Source organism: Maniola jurtina, chromosome 22 (genome assembly GCF_905333055.1).
Source record: "Maniola jurtina chromosome 22, ilManJurt1.1, whole genome shotgun sequence".
Lineage (NCBI taxonomy): Eukaryota > Metazoa > Arthropoda > Insecta > Lepidoptera > Nymphalidae > Maniola > Maniola jurtina.
The window spans coordinates 2,911,098-2,933,891 of NC_060050.1; the positions used below are offsets into that span (position 1 = coordinate 2,911,098).

Consider the following 22,794-nt stretch of genomic DNA (forward strand, 5'->3'; position numbering starts at 1 on the left):
TCAGATAAGAAAATAATTTCAACCCCTTGTGTGACCTTGTTGTCAAATGAAACCACTTGTGAATGTCGTAAAGCTTTATAAAACCTTCAGGTTTAATATGAGAAAAACGTATGAAAGTCACAAAGCGTTATATTAAATCTCTGTACATGACTAAACGCGATATGAGGAAGGCAAGACACAGTAGCGACTTTTTGTTCCGGAACATTTTGTCTTAAGACATCATATTTTAACACATGGGTCATTTAATAGTATTCAAATATTAGTCTATATCAGAACTGACTTATTTTATTCTATTTTAGAAGTCTTTATTGCACACATTACAGGAAAACGATACAAGATACAGAAGACATTATACAAAGGTTGCAAGGGCGGCCTTATTGCTAAAGCAATCTCTTTATTTTTATATGAACTAAGTTTATATTTAGTTTCTCTCTCTTTCTCTCTCTATAGCACTTGATCTGCTACTTATAATAAAACGATTATGATGATAAGGACGATTTATGGCTATTAAACATATTTTGAAAATTTTAATCGAGGTAGCATTTTTATCCATAATTTATAGAACCCGAAACAGTACTTTTTAAATTTTTCTCTGTCTGTGCACGCTTCATGCTTAATCTACTGAAAAGATTTTTAGCCTACTTATGCTTAACTCGTTTCGGTTTAACGTATAAATATTATAATATTTAAAACAGCTGGCTCTAGAAACTTAAGATTTTGTATGGATAGGAAGTTCTGTCTATAATATAGACACCAATTAAGAAAGAATTTTAAAGTGAAACCGAGGTGAGTCTATTACTTTGGATACACAATTAATTTAAAAGTTTTCAAAAAAAACCCCTGACTGTGGTTTGCACTGCATCTTTTTCAGCCCGCACGTCATTAAAGCGCATAAAATCTGCCATTCAGATTTTTTAAGAATTCTATTTACCTACCCAGGACACTCGCGCCATAAAGACGACTCTTATTACGTATTATTTATCAAAATCGATTGAGCCGTTGAGTAGTTACGAGCGGATATACAAGGACATACAAGTCGAACACACATGTATAGCCCTCCTTTGGGTTTCGCCACAGTCGGGTTAAAATGGGACTGGGCAACATTTTGTCGTACAACAAGTCGCTAGTGAGAATTTGGTCTAGCAACTTTATTGCTAAGGGTACAGCAATAAGGGTTATATTGCTATGAAACATACTTGTATCTAAACGGCACGATTATTCACTGAACCTGATAATGGTTAGACGTTGAGGGGAAAATTAAAGAGCGTTTTTAATTTATCGCCGGTATTTGAGGAAAAGGTTTCACGCCTTCTCTGGTGAAGTGATGAGTACTGTGGTCTTATAAACGGAGTTTCCGGGTTCTATTACGGGCAAGAGCAACTTGGAAACTTATATATTTTATAAACGTCTCATCGTAATGTTTTACATAAGTACGGTTAGCCTCAGAATTCGAGTAGCAATTCCGCGAAACTATTGCATCTATGTTGCACTTATGACCTTTTTCTATAAACACACCACGCACACTTGTCGCATGTGCATATGAGTTATAACAGTGCCACGCGAATATGATCATTAAGGTGTTAAACGACTAACGGCCTTTGACTGTACCGTGACTGTACCTATCCAATATTCTCAAAGGTGTGTGAAGTCTGCCAATGGCCACATGGCAAGCAAGGTGAACTGTGGCCTCAATCCTTTACAATCTGAGTGTAGAGCCGTTCTCAGTAGTGGGCCAGCGATGAATTGAGATGATGATAGACGATGATACCGGAAATACGTCTCTTGTAGGGTCCGGTCGTTAGCTACTGCAAGCGTTTTAGTGGTCCGGTTTCCGAATAGACCTATATACGAATTTACGGACTGGGCTCTTTGGGTTCCTTGTTTTAGGTAGTGACATGCTAAAACAAGGGACTCTAAAAAAATAGGGTAAATTGTCTATATGGGTGTCCAGATTTTTTTTTATTTTGTTCGAAAGCAACTGGAATTTCGAGGAGTAAATAGACGAGCGGTTTCGTGTTCACTAGTGGTGACAAAGGAAAATGGAGTGTGTATTTTTTGCATATACAGGGTGTTTGGTAATTATTATATAATGGCGACACGTACCCATGCTACTTTGATCTGACAAATACAATGCTGAAGTAAAATGACGAAATAAAATCATAAAAATTTCCATACAAAATTTTAAATTTTTTTTATGACTAAGTTTTCATGGCCCTAACGTGCCCTAACTCACTGAGATCGTTGGCCTCGGCCTATCTAAAGATGGCCAACGATCTCAGTGAGTTAGGGCACGTTAAGGTCATGAAAACTTTGACATAATTTTTTTTTTAAATTTTGTACGGAATTTTTTATAATTTTATTTCGTCATTATACTTCAGCATTGTGTTTATCAGATCAAAGTAGCATGGGTACGTGTCGTCATTATATACTAATTACCAAACACCCTGTATAGAGATTTTAGCATTTTTCAGACAGATATAACTGAATAACAAATATAACTGAACTCTTTGCGTGTTCTATCGCCTTTATAATGGGGACTGCTCTGAAGAGTTGTTTGGCTTCATTCCAGCCTCCTTTTTCTACAACCGCACCGCACGCCACCGCAAGCAATTTCACCCTCACCATCTGGATGCCTGGTGCAATTCGGCCACCCGTTGTGCCAGATCCTTTTTTCCACGCACATGCAAACTGTGGAGTCCACCCTTCACATACACACCCTTCTGCGGTGTTTCCATTAGATTACAACATGGGGTCTACATTATAAAGGAAGGATTTTCAGCTTTCTAGGTCCAAGGATTTGGGCTGGGCTTTGATGCGTCAGTCAGTGAGTCAGGTATTTTTCTTATCATATATTACTAGCTTATGCCTCGACGTCTTGTAGTTAGAATTTTTTTTAATCCTTTTTTTAGCGGATGTCTACGTCATAATAGCTATCTATCTGCATGCAAAACAGGCCAATCCATCCAGTATTTTGAGCCGTGGGTTGATAGACCAGTCAGTCAGTCAGCTTTTCCCTTTATAAATATAGATTTTAGATTTAGATTGAAACTTTACTAGTAAAATGTTCTGGCTATAGTTCTATAAATAAACAATAGTTCAAGGGACGAACTGGCATAGGCATATTCACGTGATTTGGGAGTTCAGCATGAAAGCGAGTTCGTTCAAGCGTGCAGGCACAGTCCACTGCGCACGAACTAAATTTAACCCCGAGGGTAGTGTCATGTGTTGTGTAGACACTATGTGTTGAATTTCATATTGTTTTTGTGGTAGGTAAATTGATTTTAAAGTCATGAATATAATATATAATGTTTATACGTATATATAAGTTTTTATAAAATGAAAACTGACTGAAAAATCTTTACAATGTAAAGGATTATATTTAAATGATACGAAAGCTTGGGAACGAGTTGCCAAAGAGCGTGATTTTGTAAAGTGGTGATAGTGAAAAAGAAAGAATAAATACCTGGCTGAGTTTGTTGAGGGCTCTTCTCAGACATGGGCGCGTTTAGAACCTTCGTAGCTTTAGTTTTAAGTTTACGTAATTAATTATCACCATTAAATCATCATTCAAATCTAACAAAGCGGGATTTTTGAAAACCTAAATCCATGCGGACGAAGTCTAGTATAAAATATACAGGTTCAAAAAATAGGGTGATATTTTAAAATCACATACAGCTACTTTAACTTTACTTGTGTAGAAGATGGAACAACGAATGTCGTCTACACGCTCGGAGTCGGTAGTCGGGACAGTTTCCTTTGTACTTCCTCCGTTTCCTGTTCACGCCGGGGACTGTGACGTGCGCTGACAGCTGACCTGTTTTACACTTACTTCTTAGGTACTTAGCAACTACGTACAGTAGTACTTTTCAAATGAAGAGCTGGTGAACATAACTCTTTAAATTTTTTATTTAAAGAGTTAGCGGGAAATTAAATACAGGAGGACCAAAAAACTGAATGTAAACCGTTGAAAGTTTAATGTAGACTGCCTGTATGTGTGTGGCTTTTTATACTGTAGACTTCTATAGAATAGGTAATTGTCGTCAACAGATAGATATCCACAACTGAACTTAGACGTCCTATAGCATCTTCCACACACCACACATAGGGAAATTCGGGCAGCACTCAGTCTTATTTTCTAGTACAGCGTTTTTTATCACGCAAATAAAAAAAATACGGGTTCAAGAAAAAGGTGTCATTTTAAAATCACAGAAAGTTATATTAAAACTTGTGTACAAGATAGAACAACGAATGTCGCCTACACGCTCGGAGTCGGCAGTCGGGACGGTTTCCTTTGTACTTCCTCCGTTTCCTGTGTGCCTAGTGAATTGAAACAGCGCCATCTAGTGACAAGAAGATGGCGCTGTTTCAATTCCATACAAAACGCAGTTAACTTTTACGCGATCGAATAGGTTAAAAATCTCCCACTAGGCACCCTGTTCACGCCGGGGACTGTGACGTGCGCTGACAGCTGACCTATTTTACTATTCTTACCATCTGAAGTAGGTATGTACCTAAGTAGCTTTAACTTGCAAGTTCTGCAACTGAAAGTCGGAATCTCACATGAAGGATTCCGTACCTCGTACGAGAAATGACACTTGCTAATTTTTTTTAATTTTTCTTAGCGTTTATTTTTAAATTTTTATGATTTGTTGTTATAGCGGCAATAGAAAAAATATTCTGTAAACATTTCAACTAGGTATTACCACTACGGTTTACGAGAAACATCCCGTTGACAGACAGACGGATTGAGAGTGGAGGCTCCCGGAGTAATAAGGTCCCATGGGGACCGGTCGAGTACGGAACCCTAAAAAAATCAGCATCAACTTGGAACCATTTTTAAACACCATGGCACCATTGAACATTGACTTTTTGCCTCTGTGGAGTCCACGCCTCTGGTAGGTATAGTAATCAAATAGTACTCTTATGTAGAGCACTAAGCACTTAGCTAGTGAAGTCAAATTACCACATTCGGCTTTGTGAACTAACAGTTTTTTTTTTTTTTTTTCTTTATATCTGGCTTTACTCTGATTAGCCAATGTCAAGTTTGTAGTTAATTTTCAAGTTATTGAATCTATAAAGTATGGACTCCGTCTGTGCCGGCGCCCGCCGACATACGCGCGGCGCCCCTTTAGAGCGCTTCCCAGTCAGATCCACCACCAAAAAACACCAACTAACACAAAAACCATCCACTCTTAACAAAAAAAACACTCCAAACAAGCACAGCACGCGCGCCAGCAAACGCCATCACAGACGAAGTCTGAACTAACAGTGTACATTTCAGAGCTATAGTTCAATTAGGGCTGCCAACAACCGCCGCTCTGTGAAAATATAAACTCTCCCATCCCGAATTATTTCCCATCCCGAATCTCTGTGCGGCTACGTGTTGATAATGATGAGTAAGTCGATAAACGACAACAGATTGACGAAAATCCGAATTAAATTATACATAATGACAAAAATAATCTTGTTTTACGAGTGGGGTGCACTCGTATTTCAAATTAAAAAAAAATATTTTCTTCTAGTGCCAACCCTAGCTTAACATGCACTCAAATTTCACAGAAATAGAGAGATTTAGTATGTGTTCGCCACATGAAATGGTTTATTTACTACTTGAAGCTTTTAGGGTTGTCTGAGATTGGACAGCGGAGTTCAGAAAATAAGAAAAAAATACCGCCTAAGTGCGAGTCAGACTCGCGCACCGAGGGTTCCGTAAGCTCCAATTTTTCCCACATTTAGCACGATAAATCAAAAAATATAAAAATAAATTAATACTCGTATATTTTGTAGAGCTTTGAAGCCCGTAACATACAATATCAACAAAAACCTTTCCCCGCAAACCGTCGTCCAATCCGACATACAATACATACTTAACATAAGTAGATAATATTGTTGGTCGGGTCTTTCAGGAATCTGTTGGAGACAGGTGTGATGGACAGCCCTACTTGTATACAACACAGTTGATATGGTTGACTTGTGGTTGACGTACAATAGTTTGGGTGGACAAAACGATTTTGTGCCTGATTACAGTTGCAAATGTAAATTGAATAAGTACACTATTCATTTCTGAGGTAAGGAATTTACGAAGTTAGAGATACTTTACCTATTTCAATATTCAGATTCATTTCAAAGTAGTTTTCATCATATAGTTTTAAATATACTAAAACTAGCTGATGCCCTAGATGCAACTAGATGGATGTAGGTTTTTTAAAATTCCCGTGGGAACTCTTTGATTTTCCGGGATAAAAAGTAGCCTATGTGCTAATCTAGGGTATAACCTATTGCCATTCTAAATTTCAGCCCAATCCGTCCAGTAGTTTTTGCGTGAAGGAGTAACAAACATACACACACACACACACACACACACACATACAAACTTTCTGCTTTATAATATTAGTGGGAAGTGGGATGTTTTACAAGGACAGTCCGTTCTGAAAATTATCGATGATATTATAACTCTTTGATTTTCCGGGATAAAAAGTAGCCCATACTGTGTCCGGGATACATGCTATCTCTATATAAAACGGATGATGCCCGTACTTCGTCCACGTATTTCATGGTTTTTAAAATCTCATGGGAACCTTTGATTTTTCCGGATCAAAAAATAGCCTATGCCCGTCCCCGGGATACAAGGTGTCCGTATCAAATTTCATGAAAACTAGCAGGTAGGCAGACTGACAGATAGCACACACTTTCGCATTGATAATATTAGTATGGATGGATTGTAAACTTAATTTTAAGCAGAGGATATGAAACATTGCCAATCGAAAAACAAATTAATATTTATTTACAAAATAATCAGAGAAATTCAATTAAAATTATCAGAAGTTTTATTTATTCAAGCTTGGAACTTTAAGGAAATCCGCCATTTTGAATAATAATAATTCTAAGCCTCTTTGCGTTGACCTATTTCTTCGTAATTGTCTTCGAAAATTTCTTCAAAACAAAGAAAATGTTTGCGAAAAACTGATCAATATTGACGAACAATGAATATACTTGCATGAAAATATTACAAAAAACTATTTTTAAAGTTTGTTTTATATATTTTAATTCCATAAACATAAAGCAACCCAGCGTAAACCTCGCTTTTAAGAGGGCTCTCTCTGTCACTCGCTTCATACAATCGTAGTTCCAATTTCATCAACCAAAGTCCATGAAATTTTGCAGACATATTCTAGAAACTAATATCTATGTCTGTGGTTTTCCAGATTTCTGTTAAAATATTCGGTTTCAAAGTTACGCGGTTTTAAAAATTTTCATACAAATCTTTGAGCCCCTGTAATTTTAAAACTACATATTTTTAGAAAAATCTAAAACACCACAGACACACATATTAGTTTCTAGAATATGTCTGCAAAATTTCATGGACTTTGGTTGCTTAATATTCAAATGAAATTGGAACTACGATTGTATGAATGAAACGAGTGACGGAGAGAGCCCTGTTAACTTATTTCCGCTAATTAGTTACAAAAGAGGTCAATAAAAAAATTGTAACAAAACATCCTGTGGATACACGTGCAAACTGAAAATTGACTTTTACAGGCTTTCATACTGTTCAGTAAATAAATTGAGGCCGGAAATTGATTCTGCACAGCTTTCCAGCGGAAAGCATGCATTGTTGTAGGTTTTTTTTAATTTCAATGAAGAAAAAATGTGATTTTGGATGATTTTCAGCTGAAAAACTCTGTTTATGAACTGATTTTTCAATAGCAGAATAAACTTGTAGTCTCTGAGCTGGGACTTCGTCTGTGTTGGTGTTAGCTGGCGGGCGTGCTCTTTCTTTTTTGAGCGTTTTTTTTGTTAAAACTGACTGGAAAGCGCTCTAAGGGGGTGCCGTGCGTATGTCGGCGAGTGCCGGCACAGACGGGGTCCATACTTGCATAGTTTAACTAAATTGTTACAAATAACTACAAACTTGACATTGGCTAATCTTTGTAAAGCCAGACGAGAGAAGAAAAAAAAAAGAAGTCTCTGAGCTTTCTACCAATACTATAAATGAGAAAGTGTGTTTCTTTGTTGGTTTGTTAGTTTGTCCTTCAATCACGCTGCAACGGAGCAACGGATCGACTTGATTTTTTGCAGAGATATAATATTATAGTACTCATAGAATTTGAAATTGACATACTCTACTTTATCTCTCAGAAAAATCAAAGTATTTCCACATGGATATAGGTTTTTCGAAGTTCCGAGGGAAATCATTGATTTTCCGGGGAAAAAGTGACCCATGACCGTCCCGGGGATGTAAGCTAACTCTGTATCAAGACAGACAGATAGACAGACAATCTTTCGGATAAAGAACTCAAATACAATATTTTACATTTTGCACCTATAGGAAAAAATGTGCCTAATCCCTTCTTATCATAAGAACATTAATGTCAAGTGTAAATTAAACAAGTGTAAATTAAAAATTTATAACACCCCCGACAAGTGAAGGTTACAGTAACTAGAAAGGACCGAAAAGACCTGATAACTTTCAAACGGCTGAACTGATGATTTTCTTGGACTATTCCGCGCCTACGATCTTAAGTATCTAAGTTTTCCAAAACATCATTTTCAAATAAATAATTATATATTCAGGCAACGTCCATCTTGACAGCTTGACATTTGTCAACTGACATAATATTATGAACCTAACGGTTATCTAACCTTCTTTTCTACAAGAAAACTAGAAAAGAGCTGATAACTCTTAAACGGCTGAACCAATATTTTTGGATTATAGCTAAAGAACACTCTCGATCAAGCCACCTTTCAAACAAAAAAAAGTAAATTAAAATCGGTTCATTCGTTTAGGCGCTACGATGCCACAGACAGATACACAGATACACAGACACACAGATACACACGTCAAACTTATAACACCCCTCTTTTTGGGTCGGGGGTTAAAAATAACACCCACGACAAGTGAAGGTTACAGAAACTAGAAAAGAGCTGATAACTTTCAAACGGCGGAACCGATTTTCTTGGATTATAGCTAAGAACACTCTCGATCAAAACACCTTTCAAACAAAAAAAAAACTAAATTAAAATCGGTTCATTAGTTTAGAAGCTACGATGCCACAGAGAGATACACACGTCAAACTTATAACACCCCTCTTTTTGGGTCAGGGGTTAAAAATTTATTCATAGCACGAGACTTTTGAAGAAAAGAAAAGCTTTTAAAAGTTCCTAATTCTGCCGTGTCATGGAGATACGAAAGGGCTATTAAACCTTATTAAAGCCGACACCTAAATCCTTTTAGGCTCTGTATACATACTTACTCGTATTACATAATATTAAGAAAGTCGAAAAGACAATCTGTGCCAACTTTATCTAACTATACACATATAACAAGTGTAAATTAAAAATTTATAACACCCCCGACAAGTGAAGGTTACAGTAACTAGAAAAGACCGAAAAGACCTGATAACTTTCAAACGGCTGAACTGATTTTCTTGGACTATTCCGCGCCTACGATCTAAATTATCTGAGTTTTCCAAAACATCATTTTCAAATAAATAATTATGTATTTAGGCAACGTCCATCTTGACAGCTTGACATTTGTCAATTGACATAATATTATGAACCTAACGGTTATATAACCTTCTTTTCTACAAGAAAACTAGAAAAGAGCTGATAACTCTTAAACGGCTGAACCAATTTTTTTGGATTATAGCTAAGAACACTCTCGATCAAGCCACCTTTCAAACAAAAAAAAGTAAATTAAAATCGGTTCATTCGTTTAGGCGCTACGATGCCACAGACAGATACACAGATACACAGACACACAGATACACAGATACACACGTTAAACTTATAACACCCCTCTTTTTGGGTCGGGGGTTAAAAAGACGTTTTGCCCTGACTGACTGACTGAGTGATCTATCAATGCACACACTGGGTTTAGAAACTTGAAATTTTGACAGTAGTTTCTTTTATAACGTAGGTACTTTTTTTTTGAAATTACCGCCTTTAAAGTGATTCAATAGGGGGTAAAATTCCTCTATTTTTCAATTTATATCAATGACAATTGGTAAATACCAAGGCTGTGAGTTAAAAATAGGTTAAAGATAAAGAAATGCGTGTTTCACAATCTTTAGAAATTTCACCCCTAAGAAGCTTAAATAGGGGGTGAAAGTTTATTTAAAAGTCCGTCATTTTCAAGTTTTATCCATAAAATATGGTATTTGGGCATTAATGCTAAAGCAGGTAGTTTAGACTTTTTTTGAAATTCCACCCCCTCACCTCACCGATAGGTATTCTCATTCCATATCAGCTAGTAGTTTAGGTCAATAAGTATCGAAAAGGTTACTGAACCGATATCCTAATCCCCTTCAGGGTCTGTATATTATTTAGAAAATTGCAAAAAAAGCCGAGCCGGGTATATTGCGGTGTATGTTCACAGTTGACTGGACGAAAAAAAAGGGGTATTCATTCACCCGAACTCATTTATAACAGCGAATCCACGGACGACTGCCCGCCGCCCTTTGTGTATAGTTAATTGACGGTCTGTCAACCTGATAGGCGAGGAGCTAGTGATCAGCAGAGTTACACCATTCGGGCATTTTTTAACCCCCGACCCAAAAAGAGGGGTGTTATAAGTTTGACGTGTGTATCTGTGTATCTGTCTGTGGCATCGTAGCTCCTAAACTAATGAACCGATTTTAATTTAGTTTTTTTTGTTTGAAAGGAGGCTTACTCGGGAGTGTTCTTAGCTATACTCCAAGAAAATCGGTTCAGCCGTTTGAAAGTTATCAGCTCTTTTCTAGTTACTATAACCTTCACTTATCGGGGGTGTTATAAATTTTTAATTTACACTTGTTAATTATGTTGTGTTGTCGATGACTTACTTATCTAATGTTAGTATTCACAAATCAATGTATGGTGCAACATGCAGCATACGATATGCACCGCACTGCTAAACATGCAGGTTTTGGGATCTGTGTGGTGCTGCGTGGTGGTGGCTGGCTTTTCCTGCATGTTTAGCAGTGAGAGGGCGAACGTTGCATATCGCATGCTGCATGTTGAACCATTCAGATTTGTCTGGTTAGCGGATTATAGTAAATTAAGCTGTTGGTTCCTCGTATGTCAAACATTAGGCTATAAGTGACGTGAAATCAAATAAAAAAAGGCGAATTGGCTGTATGGCGAACACTCAGGTATGCAGGTTTCCTCACAATGTTTTCCTTCGCCTTTAAAGCAGAAAATATTTAATTGTTTAAAATTCTATAACCCCTAGGTTAATCTTTATACAATTGTAGCGCTTGCGAACTCTATGGCAATAGAAGATATCTGATAGACCTATGCTAATTGAATACAGTCTATATCTCAATATCCATTAAGACTATAATCGCATGTCACGTGTCAGTTTTGCACAGTGAGCGAGGCATTGTGTTTGCTTGGACTGATTCGGTCAGTTCGGTTTGATTGATTGGACTTATATTTCGATGTTGGTCTATTTGAAAACCGTAATTGAACTGCAGATCGAATCAAAAAGCGTTTTTAGAGTCTTACGACAGACAGACGACAACAAAGTGATCCTATAAGGGTTCCGTTTTCCTTTTGAGGTACGGAACCCTAAAAATTAATAGAGCGTTTTCACCAACTGCATGTTTCACGCTTTATTGGAGGTGAAAGATGACTAGGTACCTTACTTATAATATTGTTTAATATTCTTTTCTTTGAGAAAATGAAACTTGAAGTTTTTGCGACAAAAATCCGTAATATTATTTGAAAATTGTATTAGAAATCATTCATCTAGAACGCTCGACGCGGCGAAAGCGTCTATTTAGTGATTTTTTTAAAGGTTCCACATGTTTTTTTAACCGACTTCCAAAAAAAGAGGAGGTTCTCAATTCGTCGGGATCTTTTTTTTTTAACGTTTTATAAATGAAGCATTATTAGGTATACTTAGGTACATGCCCTTTGTGATGAAAGTGAGAGGTGAGTGGCTTGGATAGGTACCTATTCTTGTTTTTTATTCAGATACAAGTTAGCCCTTGACTGTAATCTCACCTAGTGGTAAGTGATGATGCAGTCTAGATGAAAGCTAGGATTCTAGGCTTGATAAAAAATTAATACAATAAGAAGCAGGAATACCTTTACACACGTGTTACTAGTATTGTATGGTGTAACTAAGTATCAACATAGGTATAGAACGCGACAGGTCGAGATGGCAATCAGGGTGGGGACACAATGCGGAATAGCGCGGATGACGTACTGGTGTGCCGGGCACCCCCCCCCGCCTCGTATCCCGATTGCCATCTCGACCCGTCGCGTTACACGTAGATACTATAGTACTTTTTTTTTAACGCTGGGAAATGATTTTACGCATCCCACCCGGAAGCAGCGTAGAAGCCACGCTGCTTCCGGGAGGGTATGTGGGACTCACTGGCAGCCCAGAATATTTATTTATTTATTTATTTATTCAAAGGTACACAAAACAGGTTGTAACTAAAAATGGTCCAAACATAAAAACAAAAGATCCTAATCTAAGTGACAACCCCTAATAGGTGTACACAGCAATACTATACCTAAATAAAATATACAATTACACAAGATATACACAGAATTTTTAACATGAAGGCTTAATAAAAATTTACAATAATATTTACAATATAAAATGGTTTACTACATGAGTTTAAGTATTTAAATAGCGTACTATAGTACCTATCCTAACAACGTTAATCATAATAAGCTTATTTAAGTCCAGTTAGATAGGTAACCACAAACCACGAACAGTTCACTAACTAAATTATGACTAAATTACTAGTCCAGTCCGTAGGTAAGTAGCGAAGCGAAATTCGTTCAAATTGGAATTTCTAATGAGTTTGCGTTACACTGCATATCGTTACGGGATCCGACCTCGTACTCCTGAGTTAATTATTTAATTCGATGTTGCGGGTATTGTTCAAAACTCATGTCAAAACTATATTATAACTGTGTTACCCAACGACCTTTATTAATGTAGTACAAGTACGTACCACAGATGGATCGTTCGGAACTAAAATTTTCGCGCACTGCACCCTTTTTGCACCCGACTGTGGCAAAGGCAGAAGGAAGGGTTATGATTTTTGCTGTCTATGTAAGTATGTATGTATGTGTAACAATTGTGTGTATATGTATGTATGTAGGTATTACATTGCATATCACAACGTCAACGGGATCCGACGACCGCGTACTGGTGAGTTCACTATTTAATTAGATGTTGCGGGTATTGTTCAAATCAAAACTCATGTCAAAACTATATAACCGTGTTACCCAACGACCTTTATTAGTGTAGTACGAACCACTGGATGGATCATTCGGAACTAAAATTTGCCCGCACTGCACCCTTTTTGCACTCTTTTTACACGACTATGGCTAAGTCAAAAGGTAGGGTTATGATTTTAGCTGTCTATGTATGTATGTATGTGTGTATGTATGTATGTATGTATATTTGTATTCATGTATGTATGTACTTCTAGCGTAGCGTATTCTACCGTAGCGCCTAAGCTACGGTAAGATTTTGGTTTATCGTGTAAAATGTCGAAATAAGATACCCGAGTATGGTAATAGCTTTTCTATAGGTACTAATTTAGTCAGCTACTTAGACTGCATACAACTAACCGAATAACACGGTTATTTAATGCAAGTCACGTGTTACCGCTTAAAGCTACTCACATGTTCTCAAAGCTCTCAAGAATCCCTACTGGGAACGGTATCGTTTAATATAACGATATAACCGCTTAGTATGTTACGAGGTATATGGATCAAGCCCCATACAATACAAGCATTGTATCGGATTATACGCACAAGCGCGGTAACCTTGGCTGTGAAACATGCATTAAATTCTCACTATAAGTGGTTACAGATTAGTTGATCGACTCAATTGCATCGGTACACTAAGGCCTTGGAAAAACAAAACGCGCGACGTGAGCGACGCACGATTATAAGAAGCACGTTAAGAAGCAAGTCATTTAGAATCAAATACACAAGCCCTGCTGTTATCTGTTTTTGTACAATGAGCAGTTATATGCAAATATTGGACTATTTATTTTGGGAGCACTGTTATGTATTCTACCTAAAAGTGGTAACAGATTAGTTAGTCGATTCAATTGCATCGATGCAATAAATTATTGGAAATCCACGTGTTACAAGTCTCGAGTTCTCAATGATGTTCATAAGAGTCCCTACTGAGAATAACTACTCCAGCGTGTTACAAGGTAACTAGGTATATGGATCAATCCCCGTAGAATACTATCATTGTATTCGATTATACGCATATTATGCGCGCTAACCTTGGCTGCAAAACAGGCATTAAATTCTCACTCACTATAAGTGGTTACAGATTAGTTTGTCGACTCAACTGCATCAGTGCACTAAGGCCTTGGATAAATTAAACGCGCGACCGTGAGCGGCCCGCGATTGCAACGTTGAAATACAAGGCTGATAGCGGAGCTTGCGCTGCGAAACCGTGCTTTTTAGGGCTCAGTAGTAAAACAAGGAAATCTTATTTACCGTTATATCGTTCAGTCAGCTATTTTAAAACAAACTATAAAAGCTGTAAAGTTTAAAAACAAGGTTATAAAAACCTGTTACCGCTACACAGAGATGCTACTTATTAATTTTTTTAAATTTTAATCTTGAAAAATGTCTTCAAGTCAAAAAAACTTTGATTTAACTTCTTAGCTTCAGTTCAGTTTTTTAAGAAAAAAAACATGTATTTCCCGTGGCGCTTCGTTTATGCCCAAGCCTTTATTAATATTATACAACAGCTATGAACTCCCAAGTTGGGTGGGAGATTTCTGTTATCACATCCTACCTAATAATATAAATTAGGAATATCTAAGTAAATAATAATTTTATTTATTATACCTACGTATTCTACGCGATATTACGATTATATTCATTTACACCTTTATATCTATAACCTCTACAATATTATTTAAATGAATAACTCAAAAAAAAAAAAAATATAACAAACAAATTGTAAGCTATATTGTGGCTGCATTCTTAAAAAAACATGAACCTTTGAGCGTAAAATTTCACACGTAAACCTTGACGTTAACGTAATATTTCTTACATTTTTGTGAATTTCGCATGCCATTAACGAAATTCATATGACAAACAAGACATCACTAAAATGACATCAAATAAGACAACAAATTAGATACAACTTATTGTCCTTATTGTATAAAAAAAATAACTTACATTTATTATTGACACCTCACGAAAACTAATTTTATTTGTCAGGCCAAATGAGTTCGCAAATAAATAACAGTTAAGCAGTTAATTTCACACTAATCATCTAATCATCAGTAAAATATGTGCAGACCCACCCAAACGCACCACAAAACTGCCATGCCTGATGGCTCTACAAAGTACAAATATGTCCAGATAAAAAATATTTTTGACATATCTGTTTTCGTTCTGCTGTCAAAAATTCCGACCCCCTGCCTTGTTACTCCAAAACTAAGAAAACTATTTCTACAAATTCAAAAAGCTCTTATCACAATAGAAATAAGGCATATAATTGTGTGTACATTTTTTTCAATCTGCAATATTTTGATTCCTTGTTCGGGTCACGTCGACGTCGACGTAAAACTATTGCATAAGATTTTAAATCTTAGTTTAGTGTAAATAGAGTCTAAAATGAAGGTCTGCAGTAGTTTTTCGAAGAATTTAGTCATTTAAAAGGATCGTTTACCTGAACGATAAGACTAATCGCTTATGGTTTATTTGTATTTTGTTTTGGCATGAGAATGACATAAATGATATTTTGTCTATTTTATGATAGGCGAGCGCCCCAATTTTTTATTATATTTGTAGAATTTGGGAATGCTTACACGAGATAAATCACTCTCATTTTTTTGGATTCTGTATTTTTTATTTTAAAGAATATATCCCTACCTTAAACCTACTTAAGTATTTGTAGCTTAATAATGCGTACCTACTGTATCTATTTGGAAGAAATTTTCTTTGGGAAAGCCTAACGATTGCGAAATTCTGTTTGTAATTTTCTCCTTGCGTTATTCCAAGAAATTTTTCATTCGTAGTATTTATTTTTCACGATATATTTACAAAAAACAGTCAAGTGCGTGTCGGATTCGCAAACGAAGGATTCCGTACCATCGTATAAGAAATAACAACTTTTTTTAATTTTCTTGGCGGCTATTTTGAAATTTTTATTATTTGTTATAGCAGCCCATTCTGTGATAATTTCAACGCTCTACCTTTTACGGTTCGCTATATACAGCTAGCTCGCTGACAAACGGACGGACAGTTGAGGCTTAGTAATATGGGATCTGTTAGCTGTTAGCCACGCTTCGAGTACGAAACCGACCGTAAATCATAAATTGTTGACTTTAAACTGGAGTAGAGTTGTCATCGTAAAAGAATTTAACAGAGCTCTCTCCGTCACTTACTCCATACAATCGTAGTTCCCATTTCATTTGAATATTAAGCAACCAAAGTCCATGAAATTTTGCAGACATAGTCTAGAAACTAATATCTGTGTCTGTGGTGTTTTAGATTTTTCTAAAAATATGTAGTTTTAAAATTACAGGGGTTCAAAGATTTGTATTTTTCTTTAAAAAAAGGCCCAACTTTGTGCTCGTTTTTCTAGACAACGAAGCAATTTAATGAAATTTGGAAAAACCACAGACCTAGAAAATTTAATGAATATCATGCAGTAAAAAAATTATCGTTATATATTTTATATTGTTATAATTATGTTGGAACTACGAAAACCAGAAATTACACCCAGAAATCTTGAAAATTTCGTGCTGTCTCGATTTCTGCAAGAGGGGTGGTGAGGTGCGGGGGACGACCAACCCCCGACGGTGACGGGAGGCGGAAACTGACAGTCTAAACTGGTCTAAACACACGGGCCACATTTAAACTACACCCGACTCTAAACTTGTCGATAGGTCTAACTAAATACACTGGTACATTTCAACTTGCGTTAGACGTATGCGTTACCTACTCAGACGTTGCCTGTAGATAAAAATATGTCTCATGTTTGCTGGCAATAGCGCATGCATCAAACCCTGCAAGTTGCACCTATTCCTCACCCAATACGCAATTCCTCACGCAATACGCACAGCTTTAATATTATAATTTTTGACAATGTATACTATATGTAATGCCATATCACAGGTCACTCTCTGATTTATTGCTAACAATTTACTTCCAAATCAATTCCAAATGCAAAGAAATCTAAGTGTGTTCAATTCACACTGCCCAATACCAGGACCTTAAATGACATAAATTCATTGATTAATAATCATATGTTGAAAATAAAGGAGAACCCCGTGTTTCTCGGTATAACGTTAGATGCAAAGCTTCTATGGAACACCCACATATCAACACTTGATGGTAAACTCAACTCTGCTGCTTACACTGTTAGAAAAATTCGACAGGTACTGACGTGGAAACTGCAAAAATTGTATATTTTGCCTATATTCACTCTATTATGTCTTACGGACTCTTGCTATGAGATAAAGCGATAGATATTGAGAAAAAAATGTATTACAGAAAAGGACAGGACGTGCAATTTATAATTTAAAACCGCGCGCTGCCATACAATAAAAATATAAGGAAATAAGTACCTTATTTATTATCTTATAGTAGCTTTTAAATATATTTACAACTAGCTAATGCCCACAGCTTTGCTCGCGTGGATTTAGGTTTTTGAAAATCCCGATCCTTTCATTTCCCAGAACAAAAGTTGCCTCTCCGTAATAGCCCGTCCCCGGGATGCAACTTGTTTCTGTATCACGTAAGAACATTTAAACGGATGATCCTTTTCAAATCCCGAGGGATCACCAGGATTTAGGAATGCAATTTCTTACAGCATCAGGGTTGAGGTCAACGACAAAGTATTTACTTGGTATAGATACCTTCAATATCAATTAATAATCGACACTTTTTAAATCCCATTAGCTTTAGTAGTCAGGTCCCCTGCAACATCAGGATTGAGGAGTTGGAATCCAAATTTTTTATTGAACAATGTCGCAAACTTTCTTTATCGATTAAAAAAACTAGCCAAAATTACGCAGTTAGGTTACCTGCCAAATTTCATGGTTTTGAGTCAACGGGAAGTACCCTAGAGGTTTTCTTGACACACTCGACAGACAGAGAGATAGACAACAAAGTGATCCTATAAGAGTTCTGTTTTTCGTTTTGAGGTACGAAACCCTAGAAACGTAGGAACGGCATTCCGAACCAGTGGTAAATTTTTCTGACCAAAAAACACTTTGAAGTTTACCTAAAAGTTTACAGGAATAAAAATTTATCATTGTACTCCATTCCATTTCATTCTATTCCATTCTGTTCAAAGATAAATAGATTATAAAAATATTTGTCACCGAAACAATAATTTACGATACATCAACCAATATCAATTTTACTGATGACAATCTGACTATTACCAAAGTGAACGACTACTATAATATCTATTATATACGACTAACATAATATGTATTATAAATTGTGTGCCGTTTGCATTATCACTAAGTTCTCATTAAGTTTGTTTTATTTGGTTAAACTTTCTGGCATTTATATTGTTATGACGTTTAATTGGCAAACAGTCTGTTTATTGGCTGAAACTCAAAAATTCAGCCAATCACAACAAATAAAATATTTTAATAATGATTGATGCAGCTTTCTGTAATCGAAAACAAAATATTTGACATTAACTTGAATGTGACAGTGATTTCCGAGTAGGGTTGCCAGAGGCCCCGTATTTTACTGGTTACTGGTTGGTATTTCAGGATACAGAAACCCGTAATTATGAAAATAAAATATGGGGCAAATAAAACTAAATATTTTTAGGGTTCCGTACCTCAAAAGCAAAAAGGAAATAGGATCAATTCGCTGTCTGTCTGTCTGTCCGTCTGTCTGTCTTTCCGTCTGTCCGTCTGTCTGTCTGTCCATCTGTCCGTCTGTCCGTCTCTTCGTCTGTCATGTGTTCATGAACAAATATTAGTATTTTCAATTTTCAAAGTAACTAAATATTAAATCAAGTAGGTTATTATATGAAAGGACTTTACCAGTACATTCTAAGACAGATTTTTATTTATTTTTATGCATATTTTTTTTAATGCATAACAGTTTTGATTTCTTGTGTAAAATGTCGAAAAAAAATACCCGAATACGGAACCCTCGGTGCGTGAGTCTGACTCGCACTTGGCCGGTTTTTTACAAATTCAGCCGGGCTGGCTTGCGAAACCAAACGCTGACGTTATGTCCAGTAGAAAGAATACATATTTTCCTTGTGCGACAATGCGTAGAATAATACCTGCGTAGCCGAAACCCACTCGATTTTGATCATGGCCGTAGCCAAAGAGGCGGAGGTTGGTTTTAGGATCTAAGCCTTTTTTTATACAAGTTAGCCCTTGACTTTAATCCCTCCTAGTGGTAATAGTGCAGTCTAATTTCTTGGCCGGTAGGGCCATACTAACCATATAACTAGCCATGACCCACCAGACCAGAAATTTAGAAATGGCCACTGCGTCTGGGAGACCGTCAAAAACCTAAACCTAAAATAATACTTACACTATTTCTTGCATTTGCTTACCAATTTTTTTTGGAAATATATCAAACATTTCGCGCTCGCTTCACTCGCGTTTTGAATTTGTATTACTTGGTGTATGCCCCGCAATTTCGTCTGCATGAATTTAGGTTTTTAAAAATTCCGTGGGAGATTTTCCGGGATAAAAGCTTATGTTCGTTTCTGGGGTGCAAGTTACCTCTGAATAGTAAGTATCAAAATTTTGGTAAAGAAGTATCTTGCTATGGCTAAACTCGTTTCCCTTTCACTTATTTTTTTCTGTATTGAACCAAAAACACTTACGCTCACTGCGCTGCTCTTTTTCATTGTTGTATTTTATTCCACTATCAAATTGAAAGGCGAAATTCAACTAACCAGGTAATTAGCTCATAAAGTTGAGCGAACGTATTTTTCCTCATGACAGGATTCAGTTCCGGCCCTGATAAAACCTCTCCCGAAATCAATTCCTGGCTACGGCCATGGTATTGATACTTTGAAGGTGGAATTACAAGTTAAATGTAATTTTAAGTTAACATGCAAAGATTGTATGCATGAAATTTATAACATTTTATTTTACAAAATGAAGAGTTTTTAAAAACTACTGAAATAAATAAATAATCTTTTATTTAAAACCACATTGTAAACACAGTTCCCCGATCAAGACCCGGCAACATACAGAGAAAAAATACAAAACATACAAATAAACTGAAATACCTAAATAAGCTTTCAGAGAGAACCACCGCCTATTTCTTCAAATACAATAATAAACAATTCAATAATACAACAATATATAAGAAACAATGTCTCCCGTAAACAAATCTAAACCCCGTATTTTTGATGGTGGTAGCCTGTAAATCTAAAAGAGGCAGGTGGCAACCCTACACCTACCCTACACCTAGACAGAATGAAAAATTTGTTTTCATTACTCGGCAGGCCTACTGCCAAAGTTTGACAGAAAGTGTGGCGGTAGTTGTGACCTCTGATTGGCCGACTCTCTTTCACTATTTGCTAAAATTGATGATTGCAACAACAATTTTTGCTTTTTTGTAATCTAAAACAGAACACGGACGTCAAACAGGTTGACTAATTGCAATCATTTCTGACCGGCTAACATTGTTCCGCTAGTGGCTCAAACTCACTGTCGCAGCAAGAACATGGTAAATTCAGCCAATCACAGCAATTTGAATTGGTTATCACAAATGTACCGATCTAGGAACCGAGAATGCACGAACCAGGGCAAATAGAGATAAGAACAATAATATCATACGTAGGAAATCGACGGGGGCTCGTTGACAAGTATCCTCTTAATATAATAAAGGTATTTTCCCAGGATAGTCTTGTCTGCGTCATAATAGCCTCCCGGAAGACCAACCTTTCTCTGGAGTCGGGCTTCAATAATACCTCAAAATGCCTTATCTTATCAACGATAACGATTACACCCAGTCTAACTATCATACAGTAGGGCTGGTTTGAGATTTGCAGTATTTTTTTAAAGGCTTGCAACGCATCGGTTACCTCTGGTGCTGCAAATGTTCATGGGTGGCGGTAATCACTTAACAGCAGGTGACCCGCTTGCTCGTTTTGCTATTTTTTTTTATAAAAACAGGACAACTGGAGGCGCTTATCCCGTAGTATAACTATTCTGAACTTTTCAGAGTTATGCTGTTTTCAAGCAATTAAATATCACTTGCTTTACCTAATGGTGAAGGAAAACATCGCGGGAAAACCTGCATGCCTGAAAGTTCTTCATAATTGGCAGGCAGGATTTTAATGATGAATATCACGTTATTTTTAGGGCTCCGTACCTCAAAAGCAAAAACGGAACCCTTATAGGATCACTTTGTTATCTGTCTGTTTGTATGTCTGTCTGTCTGTCCATCGTGTCTGTCAAGAAACTTATAGGGTACTTCCCGTTGACCTAGAATCATGAAATTTGGCAGGAAGGTAGGTTTTATAGCACAAGTACAGGAATAAATCTGAAAACCGCGAATTTGTGGTTACATCATTAAAAAAATGTAGTAAGATAACTATACCAAGTGGGGTATCATATGAAAGGGCCTTACGTATACATTCGAAAACAGATTTTTATTTTTTTTATGTAAGTATGATAGTTTTGATTTATCGTGCAAAATGTTGGACAAATGCCCGAGTACGGAACCCTCAGTGCGCGAGTCTGACTCGTACTTGGCTGGTTTTTTAACAGAAGGGTTGCAGGTATCCGGGGCGTCCAACAAACCAAAGGTCACTGAGCCAGCGTAGTAAGTATTTCTGAACTGTACGTTTGCTAAACAGTGACATGTCTGGGAATTCAGAAATGGCGTTATCGTAAATCATTTTCTACTCGAGTAGTATTTACTATTGAAGTGTTCTGGTATATCGGTTATTATCGCTTTTTTTGTTAACTTTTTTAATAATCCTATTGTGTGTGAATTGTTAGCTTTATGCAACGTTTCGAGTGTAATACGAAAGCCGGGGTAGGGAATGATAAAAGTAAAAGCTATGTCGCCAAAGGCTGGCGCCATACTTATATTTTTTTCTAAGATTTTTTTTCGACTAAGAAAAAAAGTGCGACTACTATGAATATGATGTTGGCAATGTTTCGTAATACCTAACAAAATCAAAAAATATCGGTCGACAATTACGGGACAAATTCAAGTTTCAAAAATCAAAAAAGAAGTTGAAAAAAAAGTTTAAAAAATTAAAATCAAATATTCAACAAATTGGATCAGCGTGATTTTTTACATGGACATGGTTAAAGCACATGAGTAGTTAAAAATTAGAAGAGTGATATATGCTACTTTTTATCTCAGAAAATCATAGAGTAGGTAGACCCACGGGATTTTAAAAATCTAAATCAAGTCACGGCTTTCAGCAATGGCTGTGCCTGTGATAATTTATATAGACGGACAAGGCGGAACTATTAAGTTACCCTTAAAGTAACCCTAAAAAGTTCCTAGGATGTGGAACGCCCTTCCGGCATCAGTTTTCCCTTCCACCAATAATATGGGTACCTTCAAGTCAAGAGTGAATAGGCAACTTCTAGGCAAGCGCGCTCCATCTTAGGCTGCATCATCACTTGCTAGCAGGTCTGATTGCTGCCAAGCGCTAGTCTATATAATTTAAAAAAAAAACCAAAATTTTAACATTTCCTTACATGGAATGCGTCCTCATATTATGTCACAAATAGGCAAGAGTGACTGAGCATATTGCGTCCTCAAAGGATAATTTGGTTCATATTGTCATCGCGACGCGTGTGACCGTTAGAATCGTATGGACATGATCATATT

The 22,794-nt window shown here is 36.6% G+C and overlaps 1 protein-coding gene across 3 annotated transcripts in view; it reads right to left on the reverse strand.

Moving 5' to 3' along the window:
* The window catches only part of LOC123876757 (rho GTPase-activating protein 7), a 376,179-nt gene that overhangs the window by 42,274 nt on the left and 311,111 nt on the right, over positions 1 to 22,794 (reverse strand). The gene's annotated exons all lie outside the window — the stretch shown is intronic.